The sequence below is a fragment of the Adiantum capillus-veneris genome, chromosome 29 (genome assembly GCF_014529385.1).
Source record: "Adiantum capillus-veneris isolate H3 chromosome 29, ASM1452938v2, whole genome shotgun sequence".
In the NCBI taxonomy this organism is placed as follows: Eukaryota; Viridiplantae; Streptophyta; class Polypodiopsida; order Polypodiales; family Pteridaceae; genus Adiantum; species Adiantum capillus-veneris.
Window position 1 is genome coordinate 28602639 of NC_140959.1, and position 13640 is coordinate 28616278.

Genomic DNA, 13640 nt, shown 5'->3' on the forward strand with positions numbered 1-13640 from the left:
CTTTTGGCTTGAGTCCATCATGTGTGCCACTTATGTACTAAACAGGTGTCCTATGAAAGATTTGGAGTCTATTACTCCATATGAAGCATGTCATGATAGAAAGCCTTCTATTGAGCACATGCGTGTTTTTGGCTATTTGGCATATGCTTTGGTGCCACAAACACATCGCAGAAAATTGGATGATAAGGCTATCAAATGTATTTTTGTTGGTTATAGTGCTGAAAGCAAAGGTTGTATACAGGTTGTATCATCCACAAACAAAGTGTATTCTAGTTTAACGAGATGTAGTGTTTGTGAAAGATTCTGTTCAGCCCTTGCTGTTATGTACTAGAGATAGTAATGTAAGCTCACAAGACATTTATGACACTTTGTTGCCTCTTTTTATTGGTGGAAATACGAAGGTAAATTCCAATGAGGCAAATGTACAACCTATGGGGGTTTCAGAAAATGTTATAGATCAGCCTATTACTGATGCAGATGTACATGATGTACTTGATGAGGAAAGGGCTGAAAATGAGCAGGCTAGAGGTATGCCAAAATGGCTCGTGCATACATTGTGTGACAGTAAATTGGATGCACCTTTGTCTAGTTGTACTCATTCAGGATCTCGCCATGCATCTTATGCATCAGATTGTTATGCTTTGGCTCTGTCTAGCTTACATGACGTTGAGGAACCTGTCTCTTTTGATGAAGCACAGAATGGAGAAGATTGGATGCTTGTTGTATGACTACTATCCGTTTTCTATGTGCATTGGCAGCTCATTTTGGTTGGGATGTACATCAATCAGACATTGTTACTGCTTTCTTGAATGGTGAAATATTTGAGGAAGTTTCTTGCTCAACCATGATATACATGAACTGCCAAGCATGAAACAAAAAGCACTTATGGACACTCGCGTGTCAGAACAACCAGTCCAATCTGAGTTCGAAAAAGCATGTAAGTATGGCGACAATGATTCCCCCTTGGGATAAAACAAGCCAAGATGTTAAGTCCCACTAAGGTAGCAGAAAATCCTCTTGATAGCCTGCCAATGCTTAGACCCTGGGCTATGCATAAACCTACTAACTTGTGAGCCTGCAAACTGAATATCCGGCCTCGTGTTGCATACATAAATGAGGTATCCAACAACAGTTTGGTAAAGAGTGACATCAGCAGGATTACTAGCATCATGTAGACTCAACTTCAAACTTGTTTCCATAGGAGTGGCAATAGGTTTGCAATCCTCAAGTCCAAACTTACATAGCAATGTCTCTATGTATCTTTTTTGACACAATGCAATACCACCATCACACTACTTAAATTGTATACCCAAGTAATGATGCAACAGTCCCAAATCTTTTATCTTGAAAGTAGCAATTAAATCAGCCTTGAATTCAGCAATATGTCTCTCATCTGGTCTTGTGATCAACAAATCATCTACATAAAGAACCACAATGAAAAGTACATCACCCTCACGCTTTACATACAATGTGCTTTCTGTTGGATTGTTTGACCAAATGAGTGTTAGCTTTCTCATACGAAGCACGAGGAGATTGCTTCAACCCATACCAAGCCTTCTTACATCTGCACACTTTGTCCTCTTGTCCTTTCTTGACAAAGCCGCAAGGCTGTGTTACGCAACCTACTGTGGCCACTTCGAATTGTGAGGCTGAGTACATGGCAGTCTTCATAGCTATGGTTGAGTGTGTATGGCTTAGACGCCTTATGGCTGATTTGGGTGTTGGACAGGACACTGCCAACACTATCTACACTGACAGTTAGAGTGCATTGGCAGTTGCGAGGAACCCAATTTTTCATGCTTGCACAAAGCACATTGTGGTGGATTACCACTATGTCAGGGAGAGGCTCTCATCAGGAGAGATCAGCTTGGCTTATGTGCCAACACAGGACAACCTTGCAGATCTTTTCACAAAGGCATTGTCTCGTAAGAAGCTCAAGATTTTTGCAAAGCTTTGGGCTTACTCCCCTTTGTGGACTGATCATTTCCTCAGGGCATGGCACTTCCCTTTACTCATTTTCCATCTCTCATTCACGGCATCAGTCCAGGGGGATTTGTTACCATATACATGTGGTAGTGATGTGTGTGAACACACTAGGACCGCCGGGGCATTTTTCCCTCTTTAGGAGGTTTTCTCCCCCGTGCATTGTATATACGCCCATCACTCTAGGGCTATCTATCTTTCCATTGCACACTAAGTAGCACACTCTCTATTGTGTGCCTTGAGCTTCCTTCGTCTTCTCCAAGCTGTGTGCATTTCTCTACAACCCTAACTCCAACAAAAACTTGTACCGCAATCTCAAAGCAGATCTTCATGCGTGGCATTTGTTGATGTACCAAAAGCTCAAAGCAAAGTGTTGAAAAAGTCATCGGGGGCTTTTCGTATCACATAAGCTATGAATTTGGATTTACCTTTTTGCTCTTCTTCGGCATCACTATCCAAAACCAAGTTGTTAACCAGTAGATTAAAGTTAGCTTCAACATCCTCACCGTGAAACAAGAATATTTGCAAACAATTGTCTTTGCGGTGCTTTTATACTCTCTGCTGTGTAGGGTCGACATCAAAATCACCTAGGAGACGAAGGGGGATATCATATTGAAATGCTATAAGGAGTGTTGGCCATGGTCTTTGCAAGACAACGTTTTGATAAGCATGCCAAAAAACTTCCAGCAAATTTGCCCTTTGATGCGAGGTTGACGACTATGACCATTACAGTCAAACTTCTGGAAAGCTTGCCTTGTAATAGCATTTTGAAATGCTCAATGAAAACTGCCAAGAAATGACTGCGTTTTGAGAATTTTTTCTCCATTTCCCTTGCAGCAACCACCACAGTGAGCATGCCTTGCTGCCACAGTGAGCGTTTTGAGATGCTATTTCCACCGACAAGCTGCACTCACGACTTGACGTAGCCCCCTAGAGGCAGCATTTTGATATGCTGCTAGAGGTGCCACCTAGGGTTGCCTCTGACTCTGCGAACTGCTCCAACAACGGCGTGCTAAGTTGTCACTGCAAGTGCCAAGTTCTCTTGCATTTTGAGATGCCTGCCTGGGCTCTGGCAATGTCAATGCCCTCCTGGGCTTTGATACCAGTGTTGGGTGCAGTGGCTATGGTGCCAACGAGGGCAGGCCATGGCGGCTCAGAGAGATGTGCAGAGAAAGAAGGGGATAAACGAGATGGAGAAAGAGATATTTGACATAGTATTGCTTGTAAAAATAACATTGTTGTATTGTTTTGAAAATCTATTACAGATATAGTTTGAGAATTTCCGTGCAACTGGCTCTTCTGCATGCCTTTGGGAGAGGTTCCTACAGGCTGATACCACTAAACCCGGGCTTGAATACCCAGCACTTTCCATAATCTTCTTCCCAACCAATATAGCTCTAGTACTAATGAAGAGAATGTGACAATGAACATGCGTCGTGTCATAAAATCTAATATCTAACCAACCCAAATGATAAGTGATGAACTAATTCTTTCTCCTATGGAATGTTTCTTTTTCCTCTTCCCTACCCTCATTCCCTGCTAACTCTCTCCACCTTCGAAGGTGTTTGAGGTCTTGGGACTGAGGCTTCGGATAGTTAATGCTTTCTTCAAAGTTTATGTTATGCTCATGATGCATGAAGTTTTCCATCTTCATTGCACCACCTAGGTGACAAGGAACACAAAGATTGTATTGTAACAAGTCTCTCTTGATGGGAGAAATCATAATACAAATGCCTATTGGAGGGGGGACCGGTCCTCCACATAAATCCGGTCCTCAATTGTTATCATGTTCTCTAAATTCTCTTTCTTGAAAAAGTATTGTTCATGCTAAGTTAACTAAATGCTATGTTTATGTTCCTTCCATCAATTATGTTCACCCGCTATGCTGACAATGTTTTCACAAAAGTACTCTCTTTAATTTCCTCTACTCTCAAGTTAATAGGCCAATTCCATTACACGTTGTGTTCATCATCATCATCATCATTGTGGTGCCTTTTATGATGACAAGGTGTCTCCATTTCTGAGTGTGCCCTTATAACGTCCTTTCTTTTCAGCACCACCATAACTCTAGTGCACATGATGAGAAGCCAGTACCGCTATTAATTCATTACCTTTTGCTTCAACAACAAGGCTCGTTTGAAAGTTGGCATCGTCAAACTCATTATGACACCATAACCTTTAGCCTATGTAGCAGCAACAACATAGCACATCATGGCAATGGGGTTGGGCATGCTGCCATGGAGATGATAGGGATTCTTAAAAGCTTTCCGTTGTCATAGATGGTAGGAAATTTCACGGGTTTGGTACTTATCAACAGAGCTCTAAAACAGCAATTGGGTGCAAGTGAGCTGGCGTCTGCAATGCGGGCAACATTGTGCGTGCCTAGCTTTCATGGAGTCCTTGGTGTGCAAAGCAGCAGTGGGCCGCTTCAAATATTTCTCCACTTTTGTACTCATGACAATGGTCTACATTGATTTCCACTTTTGTACTTATGACGATTGTTTATCTTGATCTTCACTTTTGTACTTATGACAATGGTTTGTTTTGATCTCGACATTTGTATGTATGACAATGGTCCAAATTGATCTCCACTTTTGTACTTATGACAATGGTCTACATTGATTTTAGTGTTTGTAAAGCTCAAGGATTCTTCTTTGAATAGAGTACTCTATGATTCTTCCTTTATAATGGTGAAATTTTCAAATTCTTTCTATTGTCAGAAGTCATTGAAGTATCTCTTGACATGTTACATCACCTCATTGAAGTTTCTCTTGGTAATCACTTAGATAGTTGACAAGGTATGTTGTATTTGACATTACATTGCATTTGGCAAGGTATCTGGAGTACTTGAGATTACTTTTCAAGAAAATGCACAATGAAGTACATGGTGAAGTGATCTCGGGTAGTTGAGATTACTTTTTTACAGTAACAAAAAAGTACCTGAAAAAGTAATCTCGGGTAACTGAGATTACTTTTATCCTGGCTAAATTGAAGAGAAAACATTTTGATGGTATTAACAAAGGAAATTCAGATTCCTTTGGATTTGAGTTTCTATGTACAAGATCAATCCTAGTAGTGGAGGCAAGCATTTTAATATCCTCACTTGCCCCTTGCACACACAACGTAAATATACGCTCTTCATCAAGTGACATAGGATATTCAAATGAATTTATTCTACAATAAAAAGTCATTATAAACTTGAGCAATTTGTCCAAAAAGAGTAGACTCTATCCCATTGGAGCACATCCATTTTGTTAAAAGGGCAACAAAGCATGACATGTTTGACAAGAATCTGTTACTACTAGGGTGACAATGCGGACACCAAACACAATGTCTTTTGTTAATGCAGACTGATTGGCGCCCTTGTTGATGCTTTCTTCTAAGAATGCCTATTAGGCGACACAGCTTCGGAGGTTGAGTGTTGAATGGATAACTACCTTCTGAAGGAGTACGAGCGGAAGTGCGACGCGAGAGAGAGTGCGAGAAGAAGAGCACGACGATATGGTGAACTCGCTCTACTGTAATGTGTAGAGCATAGTGAGTTCTTATTAGGTTTTAACAAAAGAATATGTGTACATACCTGGCGGCCCGCCCACTTACCTGAGCGACCACATTGGGCTTTATACCCCAACAACCTCCCACTTAAAGTCCAATGTGGTACTTTAAGTGTGAGAGAAGCTACTATACAAGCTAATATGCAAGAGATGTAGAGAAGTGATGTACTACCCTACACCTAACTGCTTGTGAAAATGCGCAAAGCTCTCTGAGGGAAGTCCTTTTGTAAGTAGATTAGCAGGATTTTCTGTGGTGTGAACTTTGACAAGCTGAAGTTGTTTATCCTCAAGCATTTCCCTGATGAAATGATACTTCACATCCACATGCTTTGTCTTTGAGTGATAAACTGTATTGCGAGCCAATTGTATAGCACTTTGACTATCACAATATAACACAGGCATCTCTTATTTGATTCCCAAATCTGTTACTAGTCGATTAAGCCAAATTGATTCTTTGCATGCCTCTGATGCTGCAACATATTCAGCCTCTGTAGTAGACTGAGTAACACAATCTTGTAATCTAGAACGCCATGATACTGCTCCACCAGCCAATGTAAAGACATACCCTGACGTAGACCTTCGGTTGTCTAAGTCACCTGCATAATCTGAGTCTGTAAAACCCTTTACACTTAGCTCCTGACTCCCATAGCATATACGCATACTCTTTGTAGCTTTCAGGTATCTCAATATTCCTTTCACTGCCTCCCAATGTTTCTTGCCTGGGTTTGACATGTATCGGCTTATTACTCCCACTGCAAATGCAATGTCTAGGCGAGTAGCAATCATTGCATACATCAAACTACCCACGCATACGCATATGGAATCTTATCCATTTCAGCCTGTTCTTCCTCAGACACAGGACAATCTTGTTTGCTAAGTTTCACATATGGTGGCAATGGAACACTCAATGCCTTTCCCTTCTCCATATTGAAACGTTGCAAAACCTTGTCAATATACTCTGTTTGAGATAACCAAATCAACTTCTTTGATTTGTCTCTCTCAATGCGCATACCAAGTATATGACTTGCCTCACCCATGTCTTTCATGTCAAACGATTTTGCCATCTTTGACTTCAAAGCTGAAATTTCCTCCAAGTGCTTGCCAGCAATCAACATGTCATCCACATACAAAATAAGGATCAGCCAACTGCCATCCTTAGCCTTCTTTGTATATAGACAGTGATCGAACTCACTACGTTTATAGCCTTGAGAAAGCATAAAATTGTGGAATTTATGGTACCATGCCCTAGGTGATTGTTTTAAGCCATAAAGACTCTTTAACAACTGGCATACCCAATCTTCCTTGCCTTTCTCAACAAACCCTTCTGGCTGCTGCATGTAAATTTCCACATCTAAATCACCATGCAAGAACGCTGTCTTGACATCCATTTGGTGCAACACCAAATCTAATATGGCAACCAATGCAAGAAAGCATCTCAATGTAGTCATCTTGACCACCGGAGAGAAGACTTCATCAAAGTGAATGCCTTGTTCTTGCTTAAAGCCCTTGGCAACAAGCCTTGCTTTGTACTTTGGCTGACTATCATGAGCGGTGATCTTATACCTGTAAACCCATTTACAAGGTAGAGCCTTTTTGCCTTGTGGTAATTTAACTAGCTTCCATGTCTTGTTTTTATGCAGAGCTGTCATCTTTGACTGCATGGCCAATTGCCAATTCCCGGAGTCCTTCATTTGCACTGCTTCCTTGTAACATGAAGGCTCATTGTAATCAGTCAACATGACATAGTTCATAGATGGAACAAACCTATCAGGAGGTCGCATGACACGTCCAGATCTACGCACAATAGGTGGCTCAGGCTCAGCCACAACCTGTGGTTCCACTCTATCCTGTCCTTGCTCCTCTTGAGCCCTGACATTTTGTCTTGCATGTGCAGGTCCATCTTCTTGGAAGACAACTCTTCTAATCTCCTCAACCCTCTCTGGTTAAGAATGATATTTGGATTCATTAAAGTGAACATCATTGCTACGGACAACCTTTCTGGATTCGGGATCCCAAAGTCTGTACCCCATCTCACCAGAATTACCATAGCCTAGAAAGATGCAGCTTCTACTCTTTGGCTCAAGTTTGTTCCTAAATTCCTTTGGAACTTGAGTATATGCCTCACAGCCAAAGACTTTGAGATGCTTGTATGACGGCATTTTGCCTTACCATACCATCTCTGGCACTGAATCCTTCTGCAAAACCTTGCTAGGAGATCTATTTACAAGATGAACAGCTGTTGATACAGCTTCAGCCCAAAACCCATTTGGCAGTTGTGCATTAGACAACATACTTCTGACCTTCTCTTGTATGGTCCTATTCATCCTCTCAGCAACACCATTTTGAGGAGTATTGTAAGGAGCAGTAAGTTCACGTTTTATACCTTTTGACTCACAAAAGTCCTGAAAGGCCTTTGAAACATACTCTCCACCATTGTCAGTGCGTAAGCATTTAAGCTTCTTGCCACTCTGATTCTCCACAAGTGTCACAAACGTTTTGAAAACACTAAAAGCTTCATCCTTGTGCTTGAGAAAGTAAACCCATACTTTCCTCGAGTAATCATCTATAAATGTCATAAAGTAAGAAGCTTCCCCTAGAGATAGGTTAGGCATAGGTCCACACAAATCACTATGAACAAGTGCCAACTGTGTATCTCTTCTACTGCTTCTATGCTTATGTGGCTACTGTGTTTGCTTACCATACAGACAATGTTCACAGAATTCAAAATCATTAAATGAAAAGCCAGGCAAATAACCAGAACGAGACAAGATTTCCATTCCCTTCTTGGACATATGTCCTAACTAGCTATGCCACAAAGAAACGTTCGGCTGCTCGTTACATTGATTACATTTTTAGAGACATTTGATACATAAATCATGTAAAGTCCTCCAGACTTTACTCCATGTGCTACTGTCATAGAACACTTGGATATCTTCCACATGTTCTGTCCAAAAATGGTGACGTAGCCAGCATCATCAAGTAAACCTGAGGTGATCAAGCTCTTTGTAATTTCGGGAACATGTCTCACATTCTTCAGCGTGAAAGAAGAGCCATTCTGAAACTTCAATTGAACATCTCCAACACCTAAGATCTCACATGTTTGGCCATTGCCTAGCCGAACATGATCTTTAGTGGTCACATAAGAGGTAAACCACTCCTTGTTTGGAGACACATGAAGTGATGCCCCTGAGTCTATAATCCAGTCACTCAGTGCATTTCCATCAGATGCTCTAAGAAGAGCTGAGTCCATTGTATTCTTCAAGAAGTAGATGTCTCTTGACACTAGACTGTCATCCTCTTGACAATAGACTGTCATCCTCTACAACAGTGTTTGTCACATTTATTTCTTGAATCTTCACTGAGGACTTGTTCTTCTCACCATGGTCTTCAGCTTTCTCTTTGCCTTTTTCTGCTTTCCATTCTCTGCAATCTCTTTTCATGTGACCCTTCTTGCCACAATGGTAGCATTCTATGTCACTCTTGCCTTTAGCACTACGGTACTTGCTACGAGACTGATTCCTCTTTCCACCTTTGTACTTTTCATTGGTCCTTCCCCTGACAACTAAGGCTGTTCCTTTGCCTTTGTCCATTGTCTTTCTATTGGTTTCTTCAGTAAGCAGACTTCCTTCTACACCTGCTATGTTCAAACCATCTGGAGGTGCAGAATTACTCAAAGCTGTGCGAAAAGTGTCCCAACTTTCCGGCAATGTGATTAACAGGAACATAGCTCTAACAGGTTCATCAAACTTGACACCTTGAGCTGACAACTGACTGTAGATTGTGTTGAATTCATTCAGATGATTGGACATAGGTGTCCCTTCTTTCATCTTCAAGTCAATAAGCTTCTTAAGCCAGTATACCTGTGAAGCTGCACTCTGCTTCTCATAAAGATCACTTAGCTTTAACCATGCTTGATAAGCCGACATCTCGTCTGCTACATTGAAGTAAACGCTTTCTGCCAAAGTCAGCATAATGGTAGAAAGTGCCAATTCATACATTTCGCTCCATTCATCTTCGTCCATATCTTCTGGTTTTATCCCCTTGAGATTTATAGGTTTTATCTCCTTCTTTTGTACCAACACGTGCCAAATCTGCTTCTTCCACAATGGGAAATTGGTTCCATCCAGCTTGTTGATATTGTAAAGAGCAGTGTCCTGTGATCCAGCCATAGCTACGCTTCATAGTAGTTTACTTTCCTAGGAAAAATTCGACAGAGTTTCCCCTGTAAACTGACCTCTGAACCAATATCAACATGTCAAATGAACCAAGAAAGCTTCACATTCTGCAGAAATTTTGGCAGAGTCTCCTTTGTAAAATGGCTCTGGTGTACTAAAAAGAGACCAAAAAACAGCTAAAAAAACCACTGTCTTTCTAACACTGTAAGCTGTGGGTAAACCTGTCCTGCACCTGTACTGTCTCTGACTGTCCTGTCACTGTCCTATAAGCATAGACTGCGACAATGCCTCAACGGCAGTAAAGCAAAGATGCAATCCCAACTGTCTAACTCACAGTCAATACATCCTAGCTGCCTATCTAAGGGTGCTCGAGGGATCGCTCCAAGACCTGTATCACTGAAAGGATCTCAACATTCGAGAATCCCCCAGCTCAATAAAACCTCACTCGACCCTCAACAAAGGTTGCAGTAAATCTGACAGTACATAGACTTCCCACAAAGTCATACATCCACAAATTTCCCACTGTATGCTGTAACCGCTGCGGCGGTTGTTTGTTGCGTGACTCACAGCCAGCAAACCCTCAACAAACATACATCATCTCTGACAATACATCCCATGTGGAAGTACATGCAATGTCAGGATGAAATCTGGAATATCAAGCAGCAAACACAAGCTACCTGATGAACTAGTGGATGTTGCCTACAGTCTGTGTGTAGATGCGCTCGTGTCGTATGTGACACGCCTCCAAGAACTGTGAGCCGTCCTTCGATGTGTAGACAGCCACAAATCAAAACTCTGAGAGTGTCGATATCCTCAGCACCTATAGTCGTAAGCCGAAAACCCCAAATTTGCAGAGTCGGATCTGCACCGGCCGAGACCACATAGTCGAAAATGGCCTGCGCAGACCTTTGTCGAAGCCGAACGGTGGCTCTCCCATAGGATTTGGGGCCGTGTCTTCGCTTGTCGAATTTCACTCCAATCTGAGCTGGTGACTCTAGCCTCCTGCAGTGCTGCCCCGAGCCTCGATCTGAGCTCTGATACCAGTTGAAGGAGTACGAGCGGAAGTGCGACGCGAGAGAGAGTGCGAGAAGAAGAGCACAACGATATGGTGAACTCGCTCTACTGTAATGTGTAGAGCATAGTGAGTTCTTATTAGGTTTTAACAAAAGAATATGTGTACATACCTGGCGGCCCGCCCACTTACCTGAGTGACCACATTGGGCTTTATACCCCAACACCTTCTACATTATTTTTATGATCTTCAATACTTTTAGGTTGACCATGACCAAGATGATTCTTTGTTACATTTTCTTGAATTTGGCACACATGACCACCCATTGGCATGTCAACTTGAGATGGAGATGCCAAAGATTGAAGGTTGTCCCTAGTTAGTTGCATTTGGTGTATGATTAGCTCTTTTTCCTTTCCAGTCTTCTTTGACTAGCCCTCTTGGATGGATGAAAAAGCTGTACGGATAACTCTAGTGAGCATGAACACCTCTTCCTCTTGGACCAACTCATCATTGTGACTGATTACATTGTTGGCTTCTTTCATTTCATGGGATTGTCTATTATGGGAAGAATAATATTTAAGTGGGGTAGATGATGCATAGCTATCAGTCACATACCATATAAGGATTGACATTCTAAAATTCCAACCTAATCGCAATATAGTTGGAGTATTTGCACTCTAAATTTATAAATTGTGTTAGTATCTCATTCACAATCTTGAGAGTTGTAGGGTCATTTGAATATTGTTACAAGATTTTCTCACCCTCTCTTAGTCGTGTTGTGACAATCCTTTAATCTTAAATCTTCCAATTTCATCTACCACAATGAAATTTAACATTAGCTACATTCATCCTTACAAATAGAGATCAATGAGAAAGTTTTAAGCATTGGGGGAGAAGATTTTTGACCAATGCTTTCTTCGCATGGATCCAACATAGTAAGGCATGACAACTAATCTAATGATGAGTCTCATTCACATCAAACACCCAACAACATGGATTTTCATCAACTACCTTTAATATAGCATCCGATTCTTATTGTGATTTATCAATAATCAAAGTACTAGGATGATTATGACCCATTCTTGAGAAAACCAACCGAATGGTTAGCTCAAGGGAAATTACTTCATGCCAAACACCCACACCAGAAGTACATAGCATAAACCATATTGGAATCCCAACACCATGTTAATTTGGTAGCACAACTGCAAACAAATGTAGACCAAAAGCATTTGTTTTGAAAATATTATCAATAGCCCATGCATTGTTTTGAGAAAACGCATGGCTATCTCAAGCATCCACTAATTCTATAGAATGAGAATGAAAAGACTATCTTTTGCATCAATTGCCTATGGAATATAGGATTGAAAATATAGCACCTACAAGAGAGAAAATCTTAGTGAGAGTTATACAATATACTTAGAGACCTCACATAGCTCAACATATGTGACCTTTTTCTATTTTGCAGAGATAAAGCTTTGCTATACAATGTGGTCCAATCATCATTACTCACTCTATCCACAATAAAACTTGAGAGAGGTCATAACTTTCCAACTTGCATATGGTTGCATGAGTAGAAATTAAAACTTGGTTTTGAAAAGTACCTTGAATGCGAGCATGGATAGATCATGTGATTAAGTGTGGAAGCCCTAAGTTGCATCTGAATTTTTTCTTTGGACATTGACATTTGAGCAACGTGACGAGAGATTCCAACATCAATGCAACATTTCACAACAAATGGACGAACTTGTAAATGATACAGATCACTTCCCTACGATGGAATATGTTCCCCATGAATTGGGTTGACTAAAATATGGACATAAGGACTTCCTTGTGTGAACTCTAGCTGTACCTTGAATGCATGCAATCCATAGCTTAGGTTCCACTTTGTGAAATAGATAATGCAAACTACATTCTTATTGAACTAAGCAAAGATCACACATCTTTATAGCTTCCAATGTTATGGGGATGTCTTTACGTAAAGCCCTAACCATCAAATCATATGCTTTTTGTTAAAAGAGTAATATGTTGAAGAAAAAAATTATAGAGGATTTGGAGAAACTCTTGCTTGCTCTTTAGTTTTTTTTGTTTGATCAAGGTCTTCTTTGCTTGTGCTAGCTTCAAGAGAATCTTCATTACTCTCTTCATCGTCAAATATCCATTCCATGTCACAAAACCATAGGGTGTACATAATGTAATGAGAAAGATAAAGTGCAAAAGGTATGTATTGTGCCTGGGTTAAACAAGTTACACCCACGCAATTATTTTTAAATCTCTAGAAAAAAGTAATCTTGGGAAATTACTTTTGGCCCGAGATTACTTTTTGACGAACGATGCTCAAAAGTATGTAACTTTAAAGAACTTGTACTTTTAAGATATGATATTTAATGAGGATCTACAAAATTCCTTGCAAATGATTGCGCCTACCTCTGTTTTTCATTCTAAATACATAGAGAAACATCTTGCAACCACTCCACCCGAGATTACTTTTATATGCAAGGTTGCTTTTTTGGCATTTCGTCAAAATCAACGCTCCTCCTTTGTAGATGCATGTGTTGAATGATTATCATCCTTGATCCCATCCCCCGAGGTCCATAGTGACCGGGAAAACTGTGCCTCAGCTTAGCCTTGAGCCGGTTGAAAAACCAAATCATCCGGTTGAAGAGAGGGTAGGAAGGAGAAAATCCTTTTGGAAATGTAAGAAAATAGAGTTAAATTGCAAAAAATGATGATTATTTTGCAAAAGTTCCTCTTTCAATCATCCCAAAATGGCGGCTCCCGCCACCATCCCTCTCTGCTCTCTTCTCCTTGCCATCTTCCTTAGCCTCACCTGTTGCGGTGCCACCACATGCATGTACTCCATCTTTCCTAGGGGAGAGAGAGAGAGGGAGAGAAGGGGAGAGAGAGATGTATTTATGA

The 13640-nt window shown here is 40.9% G+C and overlaps 1 pseudogene; it reads left to right on the forward strand.

Annotated features, from left to right (window-relative positions):
• The first annotated feature begins 3128 nt into the window (after nt 1-3128).
• On the forward strand, nt 3129-4949 carry LOC147418966 (uncharacterized; annotated as a pseudogene).
• Nucleotides 4950-13640: the final 8691 nt, after the last annotated feature.